This window comes from Lithobates pipiens, unplaced genomic scaffold (assembly GCF_037356315.1).
Source record: "Lithobates pipiens isolate NorthernLeopardFrog02 unplaced genomic scaffold, aLitPip1_a1.2 Scaffold_18, whole genome shotgun sequence".
Lineage (NCBI taxonomy): Eukaryota > Metazoa > Chordata > Amphibia > Anura > Ranidae > Lithobates > Lithobates pipiens.
The window spans coordinates 308,674,720-308,697,174 of NW_027507758.1; the positions used below are offsets into that span (position 1 = coordinate 308,674,720).

The following is a 22,455-nucleotide window of genomic DNA, read 5'->3' on the forward strand; positions in this document are numbered from 1 at the left end:
AGCATGATACCCCACTATGGGTGGACATAGAAATGTCATCGGTACCCACAAAAGACCTAACAGCTCTACTTTTAGGCGACACATGATCACCATGGGACATGTCTACTATTTCTCCGCCCATGCAGACCTCATTAAAATCCTGGAGATTCCTTCTCAATTAAACACAAACCGGAGGTACAAGACATTAACTATAGGCTGCCAATACAAGTATTAGAGGCAAAAATCCTAGTGCTGTCAATTGTTGAACAACATGCTGTTCACATGCTTACGGATAACTCATTTTCTACGACGACAGCCAAGCCCACGGATAAGCTTACCTCCCAAAGCTTGGCAATCTATCTTGGATACTAAACTAGAAAGGGAAGGTATATAATTTTTCTATAATCCTATAGGTAACAAGCTTACATTAAAAAAAAAAAAAAAAAACAGTAAATGGGAGGATGACTTAGGCACCACATCATCAGACGACCAATGGCAACACTACAATAAAAATAGCAAATAGGTGGCACTACACCCCATATAGAATGGCCAACTACTTCCCAGGTTCATCTGCACAATGCTGGAGGGACTGCGGACAAACAGGAAACTTATTACACATGCTCTGGCACTGTCCTAATGTTAGAAGCCTTTGGAAACAAATATTCCAACTAATCTCCTCTCTGACAGGTGTATTAACCCATCTGACACCAGCTCTGGCAATTTTACATTTAGGTATAGAGAATCTCCCACCTACCTTCAGACCAGTAGTGACCCACATCCTTTTAGAATCGCGAGCACTAATTCTTTGTAATTGGAAAACCAAAACCTCCATAAACCCTACAGACATCACTAGAGCAGTCCATAGAAACTACACATTCCAACGTCTTATAGCTATTAATTCTATGCAATGCCACATCTTTGACAAAGGATGGTCCATATGGCCTAAATATACTAACAAACAATGATGATATCGTAAATCATACGGGTATGCGCTCTTCAGTTTATTTTTCTGATTAGATTTTACTATGTTACTACAAATCAAGACCAAAGTTATATTCAAATGCATTTGTTGTATATGGAATGTGTTATACGACCTGTATTACATTTTCTGTTTTAAATTAAATACTCATTAAAAAATATTGAAGAAAAAAAAAATGGGAGGTGGGAGGAGTGCAAGGTCTCTAACTTCGACCAGCTCCATGACGTCACCATGGAGCAGTGGAAGAGGACTCCAGTGGCAACCGGTGAATCTCTGGTGAACTCCATGCCCAAGAGGGTTAAGGCAGTGCTGGAAAATAATGGTGGCCACACAAAATATTGACACTTTGGACCCAATTTGGACATTTTCACTTAGTGCTGTACCCACTTGTGTTGCCAGCAGTTTAGACATGAATGGCTGTATATTGAGTGATTTTGAGGGGAGAGCAAATTTACAGTGTTGTACAAGCTGTAACCTCGCTACTTTAAATTGTAGCAAAGTTTCATTTGTTCAGTGTGGTCACAGGAAAAGATATAATAAAATATTTACAAAAATGTGAGCTACTGTACCTGCTCTGTGCAGTGGTTTTGCAGAGAGCAGCCCGGGTCCTCCTCTTCTCATGTCCCACACTGCCACTCCTCCCTCCTGCTTGGTGTCCCCACAGCAAGCAACTTGCTGTGGGGTCACCCCAGAAGACACTCCTGAGCTACAGCTGTGTGTGTCCATTCACACATGGAGCCACGCATTGGCCCCACCCCTTCTGTCTCCTGATTGGCTCACTGACTGATTGACAGCAGCGGGAGACAGTGGCTTCGGCTGCTGTCAAAAGTCAATCAGGAGTGCGAGTCCCCAGAGAGGCAAGGCTCCTGTGGACATCGCTGGATCGAGTTAGGGCTCAGGGAAGTATTAAGTCGCGTACACACGGGCGGACTGTCTGGCCAACTTAGTCCGTCGAAACACATTTCAGCAGACAGTCCGCTCGTGTGTGGCCTTCAGCTGACTTTTTCAGCGTGCAGTCTGGCGGACTAAGTATTTCGGAATTTCCGTAATATTGTCCGTCAGACTTTGGTTTCAGCGGACAATCCGCTCGTGAGTAGGCTAGTTCGACGGACTAAGTATGGCGCATGCTCAGAAAGGATTTACACGGCGAAAGGTTGCATTGCTGTGTATTGGACTTCCTATTTCTAGTCCCGTCGTACGTGCTGTACACGTCATCGCGCAAACTTTCGACGGACTGTTTGTGCATCCGTGTGTGGTCAAGTCCGTTCATTCGAAAGTAGGACGGACTGTCCGTCGGATTGTCTGACGGACTAAGTTGGCCAGACAGTCCGCCCGTGTGTACGCGGCTTTAGGGGGGCTGCTGCACACAGAAGTTTTTTACCTTCATCCATAGATTGCATGACGGTAAAAATCCTTGCGCCTTTACAACCATTTTAAGCGTGAGGGTGCCCCTTCATTGTGAAAAGAGCTTTTGATGGGAGCTTGGTGGTTTTTGTGGGTTAGACTGTGTGCAAAAAGAAAGGACTAAACTTAGGTTTTGAAGTAGAAGTCTGGTTAGAACATGGAGGTGTTTACAGGAGCTAGGAGATGCGGAGGAGGGGAGTTTTGTCACTTTTGAGAAAGCAAAACATTTGTTAAGCTCCTTTCCAAACAGACGACTTCCTTGAAAAGGCATACATGAGAGGTGCCTTTCCATTCTGGATATTTGTCCCATGAGGTGTTTCAGGGCTTATACTGTACACAGAAAAGAAGAGCAGAAGGCAGTTATTGCTCTGCAAAAGAATGATGTTTAAAGACAATCATATGTTCGTTATACATTGTCCTAGCTCAGTTATTCTCAGTTTGATATACAGAAACAACAGCAAGAGTTAGTTGCATGGCCAGGACTGCCAGGGTAAAGGGATTTAAAAAAAAAAAAAAAAATACATTTCTGTGAGCAGTTTCAACCACATTTTTTGTGCAAACTTTTTTTTTCACTGGGTAGAGTTTATCAAAGATTTTTGGCAGCAAAAAAATGTCCCAGTCAATATAGACTGTACATTATCAGCGGAATTCCATAAAATAGTATCGTCACTCTTCTGTCCATATGGCACCTTTTGATATGCAAGTGTTACCGGCCTCAAAATGTGAATTAAGAGAGCCGATGATTGTAGACGCAGTGAGATAAGGTGATCAGCTTGGCGTGGACTGCAAAGAATCACAAAAACAGCATGAGATATGACCACTGACTTTATGGCTGGAAGTAGTTTCATTTTTACATAACAATACATCTTTTACATTTTTATAGTCACATGTTTATAACCATTAACAATATATAATACAGATTTTAACTAAAGTATTTTAAAATGTAGTTACAACAATGTACATTACTATATTGTAATAACATAATTTCTGATATTCAGTGTTCTAATTATCTTTATCTCTCTGGTACACTAACTGTGCAATAATCATACTGGCAATGCATTGCTTTAATAGACATTATTTCGGTAGTACTCTTTTTTTTTTTTAAGCACTAGATGGTGCACATTGCCTGTCTTTATAAAGCAATTCATAAGCTTTACATACAATAGTTTTTTTTTTTTTTTTCACCCATTCTAATAACAGTTTTCAACATGTGCTTTCTAAATCGATGTAATTTTTCATAAATCAGGTTTAAATATACCTATTTAGAATGGTTTAGTGCTTATAATAGACATTTGTTCTGACTAATGCAGTATTTTCATGTTTTTATGCCCTTTTCACTTGTTTCTCACACATGCTGTTCTAAACTTCTAATTACAGCAAAACTATAGCATAAATATAATAAGAAAATGCTAGTGCGCTCCACCTGAGATAACCTACAGGAAAGAAATAATGTATCTAGGAAGCAGCCAGCATAAAAAAGTGTTCTCTGCACCAGAATTAGATATATAAATTAGTAAAAATGCGGCGCTACCAAAAAATTTGCTAAATAAAATCAGTGTATAATAATCTCAAATAAATGTGAATCAAATAATATACACTAAATATAAATACAATAAGTAATGAATAAATATCAAAAAATGTAAACAAATATACGTGTATACAATAAACGTGCAAAGATAGTGAATAGAAGTCCGTGATAAAATATTCAGACACCTAAACAGTCCACATAGACAATCCAGATGCAAACAAACATAATAGAATATCCAAAAAAATATTAGTGAAATAACGTGAAAAATAAATAGATATTTAGTCCATAATTAAAGTGCATTAGTGACTGATGCCATTGCAAAATTAATGGATAAAGTTCATGCAAAAAATGTGATCAGACGATTCCCACAAGTGCCAAATCACTGCAAGCTTCAGTGCTTAATGGGTGCACCACCTATTTCCCCCAGCCTCTCACCTCCAATAACTGGTATACAGGCACTGTATAAAGGGTAACTGCTGGCTTCTACTTTGTTCACACTGCTTCACCGCTGATACTGAAAAAGTTACGTTCTGTAACGCAACGCGTCAGGGAAGGAATTCGGTGTCGGACCCATCACTTCCGGTTTTCGGCCGAAACCGGAAGTCCGCGTCTGCTGCACATTTTGCTGATATTTTAAATGTAAGTGTGGATTTTACTGTTTCTTTCAATTAAATAGCGAAGTTACTGCACATGAGAGCCCTCTGTGTTTTTTTATCCTGTATGGCCTGGATACCCTGGAGCTATTGGGAGGGCAAGTAATAGATATCCTCACAGTATCAGCGGTGAAGCAGTGTGAACAAAGTAGAAGCCAGCAGTTACCCTTTATACAGTGCCTGTATACCAGTTATTGGAGGTGAGAGGCTGGGGGAAATAGGTGGTGCACCCATTAAGCACTGAAGCTTGCAGTGATTTGGCACTTGTGGGAATCGTCTGATCACATTTTTTGCATGAACTTTATCCATTAATTTTGCAATGGCATCAGTCACTAATGCACTTTAATTATGGACTAAATATCTATTTATTTTTCACGTTATTTCACTAATATTTTTTTGGATATTCTATTATGTTTGTTTGCATCTGGATTGTCTATGTGGACTGTTTAGGTGTCTGAATATTTTATCACGGACTTCTATTCACTATCTTTGCACGTTTATTGTATACACGTATATTTGTTTACATTTTTTGATATTTATTCATTACTTATTGTATTTATATTTAGTGTATATTATTTGATTCACATTTATTTGAGATTATTATACACTGATTTTATTTAGCAAATTTTTTGGTAGCGCCGCATTTTTACTAATTTATAAAACTATAGCATAAAATCTGCTGAGACTTTTCCTGCATCTGCTCAAGATATTTAGGAATCTTTCTATCACAGGTTAATACAGATTGAGAACGATTTAGAGTACATACCTGCAAAAGAAATCACACAAACAGCATGAGATATGACCACTGACGTTATGGCTGGAAGTAGTTTAATTTCCAGTCACATGGTGTGGCCTTATATAGACTCTGTGTACCTTCTCTGCAATCTACTGGTTATTGATAGACTAGCAGGAAGGTATTTCTTTGCTTAGAAATAAAATAAAATAAAACGAATATGTACTTTGCTTTGGGATGTCTGTTTTGTGACCATATAAACCCCAGTCCGTCACACAAGTGCCAAATTCATGAAAGCATTATTCTAGTTTTGGTACAAGAACAAACACGTGCACCAGATTCAAGTAATTTTACTACACTTTTAAGAATCTGTCACTATGGCTGTGCAAATTCTAAAATAATTAATGCCAGTTCACAGATAAGAAACAATTAGGACAACCCAAAATAGACATACAGGAGAAAAGGAGTGGGGTGGCTTGTGTGTACATTACTATCAGTCAAAGGTAAGGTGGACCTGAAAGGGAACTAGTCTCAGATTTCCACATCAGGCTTCACCCACCCAACAACTCAAATACGGTCCATCTGTGGGGGGGGGGGGGGGGGGGGCAGAGCCTGATGGGGAACTCTTAGGCCGATCTTGCTTGCGATTGATGGTGCACAGCAGTGGGTGGATTCCAAAGCTACTATTAGACAGAATACCTGCTAAGGATCTGCCACTTTCGTGTGTGGTCAATCAAAAGTAAAGCAGACTTGATGGGGAACTAGTCTCTCAGTTTCTCATCAGGCTTTGGCCATGTGCCTGTCAGTGTGATGAGCACAGTGGCCAGGGGCAGTATCCAACGCGAACACTCCTTCCTTATTGTAGACAATGACAAATTCATGTATTGACAAGTACATGAATTGGGCACAAGCACCCTCATTTTCCACACAGTTCCCTGAGGGAATTCTTAAGGGTGTCAAACTTCTCAGTATATCTGTTCATGAACAAGGAATGTTTTGTAGCTAGATCCTCTGCAGCTTCATCCAACACTGCCTCAACGCCCTCTTCTTTCCCCTTTGATTCAGCATCCTCTAGGACCAGCATATAGGGTCCAATTCCATTGAGAAAAGGGAATAGAAAGAGATGCAGGGCATTTCAGACCCTTGGACAGAGATGGCTGAATTAAGGCGGCAATTCGAGAAAATGTGACGTGGATGCAGAAAATTCTGCTTTTATCAAGTAAGCTGCTTGCTATATGAGCAAGAATTCAGTTCTGAGACCTGATTCGGTGCAAGGGATGCATCGTCACTCTGAATTTGAGTGTTGAGGGCCTTTGGCAGGGTGAATGTACACCTATTGTTTAGAATTGGCTCCTTTTTGCCTGGTCTCCTTCATAGCTACAAGTAAAAGGTATTTTTCTTACGCTTTGGGGTACTCATACAGTAGAGTGTGGGGAAAACGGGCAAGTGTGTCTGGAAGGAGTGAGCAAAAACCCATACTTGTAGCAAAAGAGCGGGTGGAAGTGCCTTTGTACCTTATAAGGGTTCTAGGTAGAAGTTGCTTTAAAGTGTGTGACCAGTGGTGTGATGCAACATCAGGTTATCCACCTAAGATGGAGAAATTAGTGGTTCAATTTTACCGCCAAGTTTGAAAAGTTTACACTGTGAAGTGAAAACATTTCAAATATAGCTCTGTTTTACACAGCAACAGTCAAAAATACTAGGTGATTCTTTCTTACCTGTCAACAATGCTGTTACAGTGTGCATACCACTGAAGGGGTCTACTCCCACTGTGGCAAGTGGGAGTAGAAAGTGTTTTAGGCTTGTTTATCAGTGGGAATTAAAAATTACATAGCTGCCGTGTTTGGTATTAATTAGGGGGAATAGTGCCCCATCATTGGTATTAATAGTGGGAATCGATCGAATAGTGCTCCATCTTTGTTATTAATAGGGGGAATTGTGTCCTATCATTGGTATGCATGGGGGGGGGGGGGAGATATTGCTCCATCACTGCTATTAAAAAGGTAGGGAATAGTGCTCCATCGTTGGTATTATTGGGGGGAATAAAGCCCCATCATTTATATTAGTAGAAGGAATAGTACCTGATCATTGGTAATAGCAGTAGGAATAGTACCCCATCATTAACAGTGGTAGGAATATTGCCCTATCATTGGTATTAGATGGAAGGATTAGTGCCCCGTTGTTGGTGTCAGTGGAAGTAATAGTTCTCCATCATTGGTATTAGTAGGATGAATAGTGTCCCATCATTGGCATCAGTTGGAGAAACAGTGCCCCACTCTTGGTGTATGTGGAAGGAATAGTGCCCCATCGTTGGTGTCTGTAGCAAGACTAGTGGCTTGTATCAGTGGGAGTAAGTGTGCCTCATGGGCCAGATAAAAGCAAGCAAAGGGATGCAAATTTGGAGACCACTGTATTGGTCAATACCATCTAAATCTGCTAGTCCAACACTACCCTCTCTCCAGACTGACAATGCTGCTGTCCAAAAGGTGTCTGCTTTACTATGCTATTCAGAATGCAGACCCCTTAGGGCTCATGCACACTGGACGTTTTAACTGCTCTTACGGACATCTGGGAAATTATATTTATGTCTCTAAACACCCCGTGTTTTGGCAGAAAAAAATAATAATTCTCGACGCCTATAAATGCGTGTTAATGCTAGGTGGGTCAAGTGCTTGAGTGATACCGTATTTATCTGCGTATAACACGCACTTTTTTCCCCTTAAAATCAGGGGGAAAATGCGGGTGCGTGTTATACGCCGATCCCCCGCCATTTTGGAGCCTCTAACATTGACGCCAGTGGCAGGTTACATGAACTGAGTGCAATTTCAGTGCAGTGCAGGAAATGCTCAGGATTTGCAGCCTTTCCCGCACCACATATACAATTGTGCTCATAGGTTGCATGTAACTATGTCAGGTTTACATTCCCTGGCTGAATTTATGATTTCTTGGCCATTTTTCAGAGATTATGAATGATAACACAAAAACTTTTTTTTCACTCATGGTTAGTGTTTGGCTGAAGCCATTTATTATCAATTAACTGTGTTTACTCTTTTCAAATCATAATGACAACAGAAACTAGCCAAATGACCCTGATCAAAAAAGTTTACATACCCCAGTTCTTAATACCATATATTGCCCCCTTTAACATCAATGCCAGCTTGAAGTCTTTTGTGGTATTTGTGGATGAGGCTCTTTATTTTAGATGGCAAAGCTGCCCATTCTTCTTGGGAAAAAAGCTTCCAGTTCCTGTAAATTCTTGGGCTGTCTTGCATGAACTGCATGTTTTGAGATCTCCCCAGAGTGGCTCAATGATATTGAGGTCAGGAGACTGGAATGGCCACTCCAGAACCTTCACTTTATTTTGCTGTAGCCAATGACAGGTCGAGTTAGCCTTGTGTTTTGGATCATTGTCATGTTGGAATGTCCAAGTACGTCCCATGCGCAGCTTCCTGGCTGATGAATGCAAATGTTCCTCCAGTATTTTTTGATAACATACTGCATTCATCTTGTCATACATTTTGACCAAATTTCCTGTGCCTTTGTAGCTCACACATCCCCAAAACAACAGCGATCCACCACTGTTTTTTACAGTAGGAATGGGGTACCTTTCATCATAGGCCTCGTTGACTCCTCTCCAAATGTAGCGTTTATGGTTGTGGCCAAAAAGCTAAATTTTGGTGTCATTTCTCCAAATGACTTTGCGCCAGAAGGTTTGAGGCTTGTCTCTGTGCTGTTTGGCGTATTGTAAGCGCAATACTTTGTGGCATTGCATAGTAATGGCTTTCTTCTGGTGACTCTACCATGCAGCCCATCTTTCTTCAAGTGCCTCTTTATTTGTGCATCTTGAAACAGCCACACCACATGTTTTCAGAGTCCTGTATTTCACCTGAAGTTATTTGTGGGTTTTTCTTTGCATCCCGAACAATTTTCCTGGCAGTTGTGGCTGAAATTTTAGTTGGTCTACCTGACCGTGGTTTGGTTTTAACAGAACCACTCATTTCCAACTGCTTGATTAACGTTTGAACACTGCTGATTAGCATTCTCAATTCCTTGGATATCTTTTTATATCTCTTTCCCGTTTTATACAGTTCAACTTACCTTTTCCCACAGATCCTTTGACAATTATTTTGCTTTCCCAAGGATTCAGAAATGTTGGTGCAGCACTGGATGCAAGGGTCTGTCAGTAGTCCAGAAACTCACTGACCTTTTACACACACACTAATTATAAGCATACCAGTCACAGGTGAGGATGGTTACCTTTAGGCCTGATTCACACCTATGCATATTTTGTGCTTTTTGCATATTTGCTCTACAGTCCATTTAACATGGTTTCCAATGGAAAGCATTCTGTAGAGCAAAGCTGCAAAATGCAAAAAGCACTAAAAATGCATAGGTGTGAATCAGGCCTTAATAGCCATTCAAACCCCTTTGTGCATGCGATCAGGTCAAAATCACCAGGGTATGTAAACTTTTGATCAGGGTAATTTGGGTAGTTTCTTTTGTCATTATGATTTAAAAAGAGTAAACACGGTTGACTGATAATAAATGGCTTCAGCCAAACACTAACCATGAGTGAAAGAAATGTTTTTGTGTTATCATTCATATTCTCTGAAAAATGGCCAAGAAATCATAAATTATGGCAGAGTATGTAAACTTATGAGCACAACTTTATGTGAACAGAGTTTAATGCCCAAGTGCTTTGATGTGCCTAGATGTGTTTTCAAGTGTCAAATTATTTTTTTTCCTGCTAGAACGCTGCTATCAGAATGGAAGGTGTCTGTGAGAGATGGGCCTTATGTGCTGTGTGCATGAGGCCTAAGACAAGAAGTGTGTTACATGCAGGATCACCAGGTGGAACTAAGGAGGGGGGGGCGGAGTATAAAAAAAAAAGTCTAATTGGTAAGCTGTAATATATTATGTTTAGGGGTTTAAAGAGGAAGTAAACCCTGATAGGATTTATTTATTCTCCCCCCCCCCCCCTGCAAAGTAATAACACAATGAGCTTGTATGCATTGCATACTAGCCCATTATGTTGCACTTACCTGCAAACAAAGCCCCCCACTGGTGGAAGCATCCATCTTCACTACTCCTTCCGGGGCTCTAGACTCCGGCGCTGTGACTGTTCGGAGGAGAGCCGCCGGTCATGGCATAGGCCCTTTAGAAATGGTACGATTGTGCCCTTTCTTCAGTACACAAGCGTATATGGTAAATATCTCCTAAACTGTGCAGGTTTAGGAAATATTTCCAGTACCTACAGGTAAGTCTTACTTGTAGGTAAAAGTGGTGTAAGCATGTTTACTACCACTTTATTAAACATACTTATCCTAGGGTAGAGTTTTGTGAATTGAGCCTAGCGACCACTAGATGGCAGCAGAGTGCCCCAGCCTTCACAGCGTCGCTCACTCTTACCTCTACACTTGCTGGTGATCACTTCCGCTGGCCGAAGTAACAGCGCCATATTGTCTGGCTGGAAGATTCGGTTACCACGGGAGGAGCGTCGTTGTGGGACGTGTAGAGATTCCCGGGCGGCCTATAGCGGAAGTATATTATCGGAGAACGGTTAATATCGAGCAGGATCGTGTCCTTTGCATGTAAGTGAATAGGGGAAGGCCCCCTTTTGTAGCGTTGCGCCCAGCAGTTAGCCGTCCTTCTCAGGCCTAGTACGCAGGCGCGGACGCTTGTGCTGTTACCGAAGCGGCCCTGAGAACGGGGGAGGGGAAGAATATGTGGTGTCTCGTATTACCACACAGCCACATTGATATAACGACCTGATCTGTGCAGGCGGCAAGCTGTGCAAGGGGGCAGCTGAGGAGAAATAGCGGGAAAGGGCGGGAGGCCGCAGCGTGGGCTGTGTACCAGGCCTCCCGGTCACTGGACAGCCTATGAATGGAGGATGAAGGGGTCGCAGGCAGTTTAGGCTTCATTCATTGCTTGTGTGTCACGTTTAGGCAGGATTGCCCTCATATACATGTGTTGGGGGTATTCTAGCTCTGAGGATATCAAATGTATGAGCTAAAGGGAGCTTCATGTGGCCCCTGTCATCCCCAAAGGTCCGCACGTAATGTTCAATATATGTAATGCTTGAGCCTGGGTTCACACTAGTGTGTGCGGTACACTGCATGCGAATCGCATTCCTGTGCACATCACATGTGATGTGCGATGTGAGCCGTTCTCATCAAAATGGTGCAGGGCGCTTCTTTCGTCACCTAAATTGCATCGTGTGGATGTTTACACCCATGCAATGCGATTCTGGCAATTGCATGGCATTTTGCAATATGTTTCGGGTAGGCTTGCCACCTCATCCCTTGACACATATGTATTACACTGGTTCTGAGGCTATTTTCATGCAGATAAGGCACCAAGTGAGTTTAATTACTACCTTAATCAGACAGCGATCTTGTGTAATTAACCACTTGCCGCCCACCATCAAATGTTGGCTGGGCGGTGCGGCTCTCGTTCTGGGTGGACGTCATGTGATGGCTTTACAGGACGATCGCTCTCACGGCGCGCAGTGAACGTGGCAGCGCCATAGAGCTGCACGATTAATCGCCACGAATCCTTATCTTGACTAAAGTGTTTGCATAGAATCGGGAAAGAATTCTCTCTGCTCTTCTGAAGCCACAGCTGTCAAAAGAAAGGAAGAGAAGCAGTCTGCCAAGAATCAAAACATTCTTTATCAGTTGACTTAAGTATAAACATTGTAACAATTTGTCAATGGAATAAACTATAAGTGAAAAAAGTTTAAACACTAAACCTTTTTCTGACATTTGTTGGTTTCAAGTTAAAATCATTTTTCTTTTTTTTTTCTTTGTTGCTATAAAATGACTTAGACCCCTCAAACATTATATTTTTTTAGTAGACACCCTAGAGAATAAAATGGTGGTTGCAATATTTTATGTCTCATTGTATTTGCTCAGTGGTCTTTTTGGAAAAAATTACTTTAATGAGTTTAAAAAAAAAATAACCAGTGAAGTTAGCCCTTTTTTTTATTTTTATTTTTATTTTTTTAATGTGAAAGATTTTTCGTTGCAAGAATTGTGATCTGTTTATTCTAAGAAAAAAAATTGTGCTTCTCATTTTGGCCGCATCGTGTTGCTAGGAGAGGGCACAACCCCGATCTCTGTAAAGAGCTGCGGCTCTTTAACCATGTGATCGGCTGTGTCCTATCACAGCTGGTCACATGTAACCATGGAGATGCCGGCAATCGGCACACCTCGCTTCACACTGACAGTGTGTGGAGAGGAGAGCCGAACAGCAGCATCTCACAGGGGGACTTCTAGGTATGTAATCGGGGCACTGATCATCAGCAATGAGTGCCCACAAGTGCCAGCAATCAGTGGCCATTAATGATGCCAGTCAGTGTTGGTTTTCACTGCCACCCATAAGTGCGGCATATTAGCCCCCATCGGTGAAGGAGAAAAATTACTTATTTACAAAATATACTGACAGAAACTAAGAAAAATTCAGTCTTATTTGTGGTTTGATTTTGGTAAATCTAAGAAAGGAAACGTAGGCCGTTTTTTGCATAATGTGAAATATGAAGTAAAACTGAGTAAATAGATACCTAACATGTCACGCTTCAAAATTGCACACGCTCGTGGAATGGTTCCAAACTTCGGTACTTAAAAATCCCCATAGGTGACAATTAAAAAATGTTAATGCTTGGTGTAGTCTATCCAGTGCCTATTGATTATGCTGAATGATGTCAATCAAAGTGCCTCTGCTATGTCTTTACAGTCAACTTATGGGTCTCCAATTCACACAAAAATGTATGGATCTATTGCTTCTTCAGGCCTTTTCTGGCACTTTGTGTACGTGTAACAGTCAGTATTTTTTGCTAGAAAATTACTTAACCACTTGGCGCCCACACTACGTCATATGACGTCGTGGGCTTTGTGGCGGTATATCTGAATGGTGTCTGAGGCCACAGACATCATTCAGATATCGTAGTTTTCAGCCGGCGATTCCCTGCACCATAAGAACGTTCATAGCGGCTGTTCCGCCACTTGATTGTTCTTACGGGTGGCGGGAGGGGACGCCCTCCGGTGCTTGTACCGACTCACCGCTTCCATCGGTGAGTCGGTCACGGGATCCGCGGGCCCCCGGATGATACCATAGAGATTTCTGGCGGACCAGATTGTCCCCGGAGTCTCTATGATCGTTTGGAGGCCGGGCGCGATGTTATGACGTCACGCCCAGCCTCTGGATTCAAATTAACAGCGCTGTTTTGGCTAGGAAGCCAGGATCGTTTTTGTTTTTCGATTTTAGGCTTCCCAGCCTAGAGATGAGAAAAATTTAAAACGCCCCTGTCCCCATGAGCTCGTACGCAGAAGCGAACGCATACGTAAGTCCCGCCCACATATGAAAACGGTGTTCAAACCACACGTGAGGTATCGCCGCGAACGTTAGAGCGAGAGCAATAATTCTAGCTCTAGAACTCCACTGTAACCCAAAACATGTAACCTGTAAAAAAAAATTAAAGTGTCGCCTATGGGGATTTTTAAATACCAATGTTTGACGCCATTCCACGAGCGCATGCAATTTTAAAGCGTGACATGTTGGGTATCTATTTACTCGGAGTATCTTTTTCTTTCACATTATGCAAATAAATTTGGCTAATTTTACTGTTTTTTTTTTTTAAGCATAAAACTTTTTTTTTCTGAAAAAAAGTGTTCGAAAAATTGCTGCGCAAATACCGTGCGAGATAAAAAGTTGCAACGACCGCCATTGTATTCTCTAGTGTCTTTGCTAAAAAAACATATATAATGTTTGGGGGTTGTATGTAATTTTCTAGTAAAAAAAATTATGAATTTTACTTGTAGGAGAGAAATGTCAGAATTGGCCTGGGTGCGAAGTGGTTAAAACTCCCATTTTATATATATTTTTAAAGCTGGGGCCCTAGAGAATAAATTTGTGGTTTTCAATTTTTTTATTTATTTTTTTATTTCACACCATGGTTTTTTTAAACCCATTTTTTTTATTTTTTTATGAAAAAAAAAATACATAACAAAATTGTTGTAAATTATGATGTAACAATGAGTAAATAGATACCAAGCATGTCATGTTTTAACCACCTCACGCCTGCCCACCATCATATGATGTGATAGACTTTGAGCGGGAATATCTGAATGATGCCTGTAGCTAAAGACATTATTCAGATATTGCAGTTTTCAGCTGGCGATTCCCTACACCAAAAGAAGAATCATAGCGACTGTTCTGCCGCTTGATCGTTCTTACGGGAGGAGAGAGGGGACGTCCCCCCTCCGGTGCTTCTACCGACTCACCGCTACAATTGGTGAGTCAGACACAGGATCCACCGGCCCCGGATGTTGATCATAGAGATTTCCGGCGGACCAGATGGTCGCCGGAGTCTCTATGATCATCGGAAGCCAGGCGCAACGTTATGTCACGCCCGGCCTCTGCAATAAAAAAAAAAACCCCAACCTCCCCGGCTGAGAAGCCGTGATTGGTTTATTTTTTGCTTTTAGGCTAGTGGTGAGATGTGGGGTCTTAACCTCATATCTCACTATAAAGAGGACCTGTCATGTCATATTCCTATTACAGTGTGCTTGCACGCAGAAATGAAGGCATACGTAAGTCCTGCCCACATATGAAAACAGCGTTCAAACCAAACGTGAGGTATCGACACGAACGTTGGAGTGAGAGCAATAATTTTGTCACTTGACCTCCTCTGTAACTCAAAACATGTAACCAGTAAAAACAATTTCAAGTGTAGCCTATGGAGATTTTTAAGTATCGAACTTTGGTGCCATTGTACAAGCATGTGCAATTTTGAAGCGTGACATGTTGGGTATCTATTTACTCAGTGTAACTTCATCTTTCACCATATGCAAAAACATTGGGCTAACTTTACTGGGTTTTTTTTTTGTTTTTTCAAAGCACAAAACTGTTTCTTTCCCCCCCAAAAAAGCGTTAGAAAAATTGCGCAAATACCATGCGAGATAAAAAGTTGCAACAACCGCTATTGTATTCTCTAGAAGTGGTTAAAATTGCGCATGCTTGTGCAAAGGTGACTATGGTACATTTTTACTATTTATAGGTGACATTTTAAAAGCCTATACAGGTTACCACTATATATTTGGTCTAGTGCTAGAATTACTGCCCATGAACTGACGTTCATGGCGATATCTCACATATGTGTAGGGCGATCATTGTTTGTTTGGGTGTGTGCAGGACTGATGCCCGCAATAGTTTTTGCACAGGGGAACTTTTAATTTCTTTTACTCTGTTGCGTTTTTATTTATAAATTTTTATCTTTTTATTGTTGTCAAAAGAAATGTAAACCTTGTGACCACAGTAGGGGTGTGAAAGGTAGATATGCACTGAACTTTGAGCCAGAAAGAATTAGGGGTGCCGAAATGAATTGCTGCATTGATTCATTGCGATTCTGTTGTCCCTGATGTGCCATCGATGCATATGACTGCCGGGTGACGTCATCCCGACTTGCCCTGTCCGTCCCGGGAGAGCTCCCTGGGTGTATAGTTGTTAAAATAAGTGTTTTAATAAATCCTGTGCCCCGCTGTATGTGTGCTTTTAAAAAAAATCTGGAGCTACGTACTGCATTTTTCAGTGAGTGTACATACAGCAGGGGTTGACAAATTTGTTTGGAATCTGGGAGCCAGCTAAAAAAGTTAGGAGCCAGGTCCGTGACGGCGATCTGGACCTGTCCCTGGCCTGACATGGAGACAAGTGAGGGGAAGATGGCCTCCAGCCCCCCACATATGAGATCACCTCTCATTGGACACACCGCTTGAGTGCTAAATGGCCGCTGTGATTGGCCATTTAGCATGATCTGTGATTTGCTGTATCCAAGGGACACGGCCAACACAGAACTTCCCCGATGTGCGCCCATGGCGGCGTTCAGAGGGGAAGTTAAACAGGAGGATGTCCAGGGACGCCCTCCTGGCAATTGGTGTCCGTGCTGTAGACATCTTTTGTCTATAGCGCGGGCACGAAGTGGTTAACAAAAGAATGTGACTTTTATTTCCGCCATGTTCCCGCTTCTTAACGTCATATCCCCGCTAAGGGTTAGATCAGGTCCGCCTGAAAAACTGACAGGTGAACCTGATCAGACAGCCCTTGTGAAAGGGGTCAAGCAGGGAGGATTACAAATAATATTTTTTTTTTTCCCTTAATTAAAATAATTTTTTTTACTTTTTACAAAAAAAAAAATAATAATAATTAAATTATATATATATATATATATAATATTTATTATTATTTTTTTTTTTTGTAAAAAGTAAAAAAAATTATTTTATTTAGGGGAAGGAAATGGGCGGGCAGTGAAAAACAGTCAGGGAGCTTCACTCCATTAGGAATTTTCATTATTGGAATAGGGTGTAATTTCTACATCCACCACAAGATGGCGCCAGACTACCGAAAGATTTTAGTAGGCCGCAAAGCCGCGGCCTCAATTACTGGCCGGCGCGGCACGATGGAATTGCGCGGCGGAGTTCGGGGTCCAAATGGAGACAGGATACCCCAGCAGCGTTGCCCCAGTCGCCAGGACACGAAATCTAGGCGCAAATGCGACCTGGCGACCGGGGTTTGTCGAGCCCTGACATACAGTGTACATGTCACTCATGTGACTGCCCCCCACCTCTTTCTTCTCTTCTCTCACTTCTCTCCTGACATCTGCAGGGAATTCTCAGCCCCTTTTCTGATCTGATGGCTACAGTCAGTGGGTGGGGTTGAGAATTTCCCACTGATATCAGGAGAAACATGAGAGGCGGGCCAGGTAGCCACATGAGCGGCATGTATACTCCATGTGAACACACTGAAAAATGCGGTACGTAGCTCCAGATTTTTTTTTTTTTTTTAAAGCACACATACAGCGGGACACTTGATGGATTGGAATGTATTAAGGCGCAGGTATTTTAACAGCAGTAAGTAGAGTACAAATGTGTTTGTACTCTACTTGCACCTCATACACACTCCGTGCTGGAAGATGCAAGCGGGGGAGCCCAGGGAACTGTCAGCGTAGAGACAAAACAGGGAACTTCACAGGGCTGTTTGTCAGCTGTGGATTGTAACCCCTCCTGAGCTCCCAGCAGCAGTGTGTGTGTGAATGCCTGTACCCTGTAGTGCTCCAGATTAGAGCACTTTTTAAGGAAGCAAGGTTATTTTTAATTCATGCGGCGCTTGCAAACTTTTTGTTTATTGAAAGTCAGTAGCTACAAAAAAGTGTATCTTCTGACTTTTAATAAAAAGACAATCGCCTGTCCCACGATCCAGTGATGTGGCCACCCAAACCTTCCCTTCTCTCCCCCGCCTGTCCACGGCACTGGCAATATTACTGTATTACTTGCAGCTTCACAGCCAGGTGCGCATGTCTCACTGCATTGTCCTGCATAGCTGGGCAAACTTCTGGGACCAGCTATGATGTGTCCCAGAAGGGCCGCTTGGTTCCTGTCAAAACTAGGTACCCACTCCTTCAAAAATCCCCCCAAAAAATGGCATGCCAGTTGTGACATGTTAGGGGGTCAGGCCTCAAAGTGGAAGTTTCACTTTTGGGTGGAATTCTGTTTATACAGAAAGCACAATGACATCCCCAACCCTGGACTCCAGGAGGAGACCATCACCCTCCAAACCCTGCCATGTACACACCACAGGGGATCCTCTACCTCTGATGTTTCTCACCTGAAGGACTCCATGATGACAATCATTACATCCTACTTTTGATTCTTCCAACATTTTTTATACACTTTTATTCTTCCATGCGTCTATTCCTATCCATCTCCATCTCTAGATTCTTCCATCCTTCAGTTCCTATCTCCAGACTCCTCTGGCCTTCCATTCACTATTCATGGATTCCAACATCCCCAGACTCTTCTATCCTTCTTTTCTTATTCATGAATTCTTCCATCTTTCAGTTGCCACCCCTCCCTCATATCCTGGACTCTTCCATGTCCTTGTGCTGCTATATGCGGGCATTGTCCTTTTATTTTTTTTTATTTTTTTTTTAAGCAGATAAAATTAAAAAATGTTCTTCTAAGGCTGCTTTCAGACTGGGGTGCCAGCTGTAAAGCGTGGCTATTTTTAGTGGCGGTTCTGTGACAGTTTTTGCCCGCTAGCAGCCGAAAAAGGGTTAAAATGAGACCCGTAAAGCGGCACTTCGGTGACGCTGCCCACTCATTTCTCAAAAAATGCTGCTTGCAGGAGTTTTTTTTTTTTTTTAACGTCCTACCAGCACATTGCCTCAGTGTGAAAGCCCTCCGGCTTTTACGCTGAGACTGCAGAGGAGACATTTTTCTGTCTCTTTACAGGCGCTATTTTTATCCCAAAAGCGCCTGAAAAATGTTTCAGTGTGAAAAGGATGTAAATGTTAGAATTTTTGTGATGAAAACCATCATCAGCAATCGTAATGCATCACAGAATCTAATCAAATCGTTGACAAGATAATCATAATCTAATCGTGAGACCAATGAAGATGCGCACCTCTAGCGAAAACGATAAAGAAATAGTGAGCAATAATGATGCAGAAAACACACATGATTTTGCTGTGATTTTGCTGTGATTTTACTGTGCTTATGGCAGGGTGGATTTGATTTAAATCGATAGTAAAAATATCGGCCGATATTTGCAGTTTTTTAATCGGCATCAGCCGATTGAGCTGATAAAATATTTATAACATTTATAATATTTATAACTACAGCGTGACTTGGAAATGACTTCTGTAATAGAAGTCAGTGTAAGTTGCCTGAGTCTTCATAGAAGCACTTGTTTCCTCTCTGGACAGTCTCCCAAGAAAAGATCAAAAAGATACAATGTTTACACTTGAATGAATAAACTCAACTCTGTGTGTAGAGTTCTCAGTTTAACCATTTTAAAGACGAAATCTTTTCTGACACTTGTTGCTTACAAGTAAAAATCCTGTATTTTCTGCCAGAAAATCACTTAGACCCCCCAAAAAGTATATATATTTTTTTAGCAGAGATCCTAGGGAATAAAATAGCAGTTGTTGCAATTTTATGTCACACGGCATTTGCACAGAGGTCTTTCAAATGCAATTTTTTTGGGGAAAAAATACAATAAATGATTTAAAAAAAAAAAAAAAAAACCTAAAACAGTAAAGTTAGCCCATTGTTTTTTTTAGTCCAACATTTTTGACTACCTGTTTTACCATCCTTTTAGCTGTGCTATTCAGCTGCTAGTGGGGCGCATATAATCCAGCTAGCGGCCGAAGAAGAGGTTAAATGCGCCCGTGAAGCACCGCTGGCAAATCGCATTGCATGCACGCACTTCGGCAGTGGTGCCCATTAATATCAATAGGCAGGAGTGGTGGAGGAGCGGTATACACCACTCCAAACGTGCTGCTAGCAGGGCAAAACATCAATTTAAGCATGCAGCCAAAAAAACATGGTTGATAAACAGGCCAATGTCAGTGCACATGGAAGGCAGAAGCGTGGTTTAGAAACCATCAATACGGTAGGCAGAAGCATTGGAGGTAAACAGGCCAGGGTCAGTTAAAGTAGAAGTAAACCCTTCTATTGTTTTCAGCCAAGGAAGCTGCCATCTTGGCCTCTGTTTAATCTACAACTGCCATGATGCTGCACATGTGATCAGTTATGACACCAGACATTGGATAGTTTGACAGTTTGGTTGAGCTCACAACAACAGTTGTATTCCCGCCACGTGCCGGAAATGTAACTGTTTTTTTTTTTTAACCGTTTACTGGATGGGTTTACTTCCACTTTAAAGCTGGGTTCACATCATCAGCGGCGTTTTCCCGCATCGTATGCCTCCCGCCGGCAGTTCACACTGCCCTATGCGGACTGCTGGGAGTGTCAGTGAAATGTTAATGACACCCCCAGATCAGTTCGCATATCTCGCAGTGGGATCTGCAAACTCGGACAGGAATTGCGATCCGATTCTGCTGCGGACCAAAAAAAGGGTCCCGTGCGAGTTTGCGGCGGGTGCGATGCGAATTCAGCCATACTATCTGTATGGCTGAGAGATCGGATGTGATTTGCACTGCAGTGCGGTGCAAATCACATCCGGTTCTCGCTGCCGCAGCGGTGTGATCCCAGCCTTACGTGGAAGGTAGAAACATGGTAGCAGGAAATGGCCTGCACAGGTATTGGAAATGGGGAAATGACAGGATGTTAAAATTAAGGGGAACTAATATCTGAGGGCTGTGTGATAACGTCTGAATCATTCTCCGATGCATAGGCCAGGTTGGGGGGGACATTGGGGACAATAACTGGTGTCTCTTCTAACTCCTCTGCTGCATACACATTTCTTTTGGCATCTTCTTCCTGATTCTGTGGGAGGAATGTTTTCTGGAAAAAGTTGCTCATAAAGTATGCTTCCTGAGGGGGGATCCTTGCTGGTAGATTTTCTTTAATATATTTGAGGAAGGTGCTGAGTCTTTCTGTTGACTTTTGATAAATGATGTACAAATTCTACATGCCCATATGGAAGAGATAAAATGCCACTTTCAGCTGGTTCCGATGTACGTTGGGCACTGGAGCTGGGAGCCTTTGTCTTTGTACACACAGAAGGCATGCACATATCCTGTGGCTTTTTCACATCGTTTGTTGAGTTTTAATCTGTACCTGGAGTGCTTACTGTGAATATATTGCTTGAATTGCAGTCGGCCAGTGAAGTGGACAAAGGGATTCGTCCGCACAAATGCTTTGTTCTGGAACATATATTTCAGCAAATCACTTGGAAAAATAATTTATTAGTGGGCGTATTTTATATAATTTATCATGGTTGGGATGATCTCGGGAGGGCAATGTGAATTATTGAAATGCAGGAAGTGCATGTCATAGCGTCTCCTGGACATGACAGCAGAAAATATCGCACTTTGTTTTTCTTTGTAAGCCCCATATTAAACATAAGGGCCAAAACCAATTTTAATTCATCCACTTGGAGACGTCGCCAATGAAACATACAAGCATAGGACAAATTGTGGTTGGTGGCAATATGTTGCTGTCCACCATGTACTGCAGCAAATCTTGAGGGGAAAAAAAATAATCGAATTCAGAAAAATTATGAGTGTTGGGCTGTACACCTGGCTGTGTGGTGAAAGGGGGAATTGTAGCTGACCCTGAGCTGAAAGGCAGTCATAGTGGGTTTGCCAGGGCATTGGGAAGGTAGATTTAGGCCCGTATTATTCGGGTCTGGTGCATTATTCCATTGCTGGTACTGGGCTCTTCTTCCTGGGGTCTAGCTCTGTTTAGTGTTGGTGCCGTTGGGGTGTATGGTGCTACTGGTGGTAGGCAGGTCTTTGGACTGTTTCCTCCTCTGATTCGGTCCCTGGTCCACTGCTCTAATGCAGGGCTCGACAAAACCCGGGCGCCAGGTCGCATGGTCGCCCGGTCGCATTTGCGACTAGACTTAGCGACCTGACGCCTGGGGCAGCACAGCTGGGGGTATCCTGTCTCCGTGGAGAGTTAGAGGAGGTCGAGGGCTAGAATTATTGTTCTCGCTCTGCCGATCACGGCGATACCTCACGTGTGGTTTGAACGATGCTTTCATATGCGGGCGGGACAGGGTGCGTTTAAAAAAGTTTTATTTTTTTTCTTATTTTAACTTTTACTTTTATTTTTTTCACTGTTCTTTAAAAAAAAAAAAAAAAATGTCACTTTTATTCCTGTTACAAGGAATGTAAAAATCCCTTGTAATAGAAAAAAGCGTGACAGGACCTCTTATATGAGATCTGGGGTCAGAGAGACCTCACATCTCATATTTACACTAAAATGCAATTTAAAAAAATTGTCATTTGAAAAAAAAATAACTAAATAAAATGTCCCTCTAAGAGCTATGGGCAATGACTTGGAGACAGGTGGGGTGTGGGCGCTATCTTCCCCTCACTAGTCTCCATGTCAGGCCAGGTACAGGTCCAGATCGTCGTTACTGACCCGGCTCCTAACTTTTTTAGCTGGCTCCTAGATTCCAAGCAAAGTTTGTCAAGCCCTGCTCTAATGGCTTGTATTCAGAATCGGATGGTGAGCACTCCCTGCTGCTCTCATCATCCAACATAGTAAGGAAAAAAAAAATATATATATATAATATATATACCTCCTCAGGTGTAAAAATTTCTTTTGGACATGGTAGCTGATGTGAAGCTGTGATAGGTACACTGCTGATGGGCGGCAGTGATGTTAGCAGTTACACTGATTAAGGCTGCACTGATGGGCTGTGACAGATA

General features: G+C 42.1%; 1 protein-coding gene across 2 annotated transcripts in view; it reads left to right on the plus strand.

Moving 5' to 3' along the window:
- The first annotated feature begins 10,694 nt into the window (after positions 1-10,694).
- Positions 10,695-22,455, plus strand: part of PNISR (PNN interacting serine and arginine rich protein) — a 31,683-nt gene continuing 19,922 nt past the window's right edge. For both annotated transcript variants that reach the window (XM_077487202.1, XM_077487203.1), the window contains exon 1: positions 10,695-10,867. The gene's annotated coding sequence lies outside the window, so the exon portion shown is untranslated. The remainder of the gene's footprint in view (positions 10,868-22,455) is intronic.